Raw genomic sequence first — 2,531 nt, 5'->3', positions numbered from 1 at the left:
CATTTCAATTCCGCTGCCAACTGCACGTGATCAAAATTAAACGGTTTTTAATACTTATTCCAAGCGAGTTTTTTATTATTTTATAAAGATATTGCGTTCTAAATTCATGAAGCCTATTTGCGGACCCTATAAATGAATATAATTATTTAATATCGTTCTTAAAAATATCGAAAATTATACGCACAATTCTTGGCAACGTCGCTTTCGCTGTCTCTTTTGCTCTTATGCTTACTGCTTCGTTCTCACTCAGTCTCGCTACTTGTATCGGTACAGTAGCGAGAGAGCCATGAGCGTTGTCATGATTCTCGAGTACAAGTGTCCAATTTCGTGAATTCTTTAATTTAATCCCGTATAACATTTCTCCTTCCGACATAATCGTTTTGAAACATCGCCTACTACATCTCAAAGTCATACTTTACAATATACTTGATTTTTACTTTGAACCTATTACTACGAATAATTTTTTCGGAGGGAAAGGAGTAAAAATCCACGTGCTGCCATAAGAGCCCACATATTTCTACTCAACTTTGAAAACTCATTACTCGATACACAGCGACAAGACTTTTTACAATTTGATAAGGTGGCGTAAGGCACCATAAACTACGTGTATAATCAAATTGTGATCACTTGGGTCTCGCTGGAGTACAACCTTCATACATATGGAAAAATTTTCCCCAAGGAACATGTACAGCGATTTTACCAAAATCTAGGACCTCAAACTTGTTGTAAAATTTGTTGTTATTCAGACATTAATGGGTGAAAGGTTATGAAGTTTGAATTCGTTGCCTTGCACTTGTCAGTCACTCATTCATACGAGTAGGTTCACGTTCATTAGTTTGCAAATTGTGCATCATATGTAAAATATGATTATATGTGATAATACGCTTGCCTACGTGATGGTTAAAAGCACCACTAGATGTTCAAAAAACGGAAACCTAAATTTTAAATAGTGAATGGATTTCCGAAATTTCTCAGTTTAAATAAGGCGAAGACTGAAGTCACTTAAAAGTGCTTATTGGATTAAAGATTCATATTATAAAAAAGTGGCTGATGAGCCGTAAGCCGCCCCCCCCCCCCCACAGTCTCGGGCGCCCTAACTGCAGCCAGGCCAGCCACCCCTTTGTGGGGGCCATGCATTACCTTTATATACTTGTTTCGTTCGTTGTTTATCTTTGATCCTCTCTGCATGTCGAACCATCTTAACAGTGTTTTCCCGCATATTATGTGCAGGAATTTCGTGTAACTCCAGATCTATCTTTCCGTCATTTGTGAATAGGCTACCAAAATACATGTAATTATCAATTTGTTCTATTCTCTCATCATTTAGGACGATGTTACATATTGTTTTCTCACCTTTTCCTTTAAACACCATAATTTTTGTTTTATTTAAGTTCATTTTGAGGTCCATGTTCTTTATGCTGGTATTTGGTTTAATCAACATTCTTTGCAAGTCTTCGATTCACTCTGCCATAACAACCTTATCATCTGCGAAAGCTATCCCACATACCCTCACTGTCTCGAGATCTACATCTTCGTCGAAGAGAGTCATTCTTATATACTTGTCCATGAATACAATAAATAGCCATAATGATATAACGTGTCCTTGTCTAACAACTTTCGTAATATAAAATCAGTGCCTGAGTTTTCATTAACCCTTATACTCACTTCGCTACCAACATATATTGTTTTTATTACTTATAGGAGCCATCCATTGACTCCGTATTCTTTCAGCACTTTCCAAAGCTTACTCTTATTCACCAACGCTTTTTCTAGGTCAGCAAGTGCACAGAAAACTTTTTTCCGTAATCTGTCTTAAGCTAAATATTTGATCCGTACATGATCTTTCTGGCATAAATCCACTTTGGACTTCCCATTGCTTTTCTTCTGCTATTTTCATTCCCCTACGAATATTTTATTAAATTTATTTTACTAAATTTATTTTACTTACTGTAATTAATAAGCTGATCCGTCTGTAATTATTATAGTTGCTTTTATCTCCCTTTTCTTTCTATATAGGTGCGATAATCGCCTTTTTCTATTTATCTGGGACTTCTATTATCTCGATACATTATCAATTCGCATAGTCCAGGAGCTTGGTAGGATCCCGTATGCATTAAAGAGGTAAAGGATAAAAACTATGTAGTCTTATGTATTTTGACCCGCTGAATCCAATGGTACCGGTTAATTTTGCGATAAGTGCCTAGGTTTTGTTTAAAACGCAATTGTTTAAACAATTATGAAAAAATGATTTGTTTCAATGGGACAAATTTTTTATAGATAATTTGAGGCATTTTAAGAAGAAATGGTCCCTTGTCATTTTTTTGTAAAATGCATATTTGAAAAGTTACGAATTTTTAAAGTTCAAAATTTGACGATTTTTTGCAATTTTGAATGTTAATAATTTTCGATCTATTGAATATTTTGAAAACAATAAAGAATCAACTTATTCTTTAAGTCTTCCTCTACCTATTAACCATAAGGAATGTCGGTTTAACCAGTGGGAAGCCGTTGTTATTGATATTTACAAATAG

General features: G+C 34.8%; 1 protein-coding gene across 2 annotated transcripts in view; it reads left to right on the top strand.

Annotated features, from left to right (window-relative positions):
* Positions 1 to 2,531, top strand: part of LOC117182362 (protein Smaug homolog 1) — a 127,548-nt gene that overhangs the window by 21,855 nt on the left and 103,162 nt on the right. Inside the window, exon 2 of one of the 2 annotated variants that reach the window (XM_033375565.1) lies at positions 2,017 to 2,121. The exons of the other annotated variant lie outside the window; for it this stretch is intronic. The gene's annotated coding sequence lies outside the window, so the exon portion shown is untranslated. The remainder of the gene's footprint in view (positions 1 to 2,016; positions 2,122 to 2,531) is intronic. 2 annotated transcript variants of the gene reach the window in all.

This window comes from Belonocnema kinseyi, chromosome 2 (genome assembly GCF_010883055.1).
Source record: "Belonocnema kinseyi isolate 2016_QV_RU_SX_M_011 chromosome 2, B_treatae_v1, whole genome shotgun sequence".
Lineage (NCBI taxonomy): Eukaryota > Metazoa > Arthropoda > Insecta > Hymenoptera > Cynipidae > Belonocnema > Belonocnema kinseyi.
Note: the sequence above shows the minus strand (reverse complement) of the source record. Positions and strands in the feature narration are given on the sequence as shown.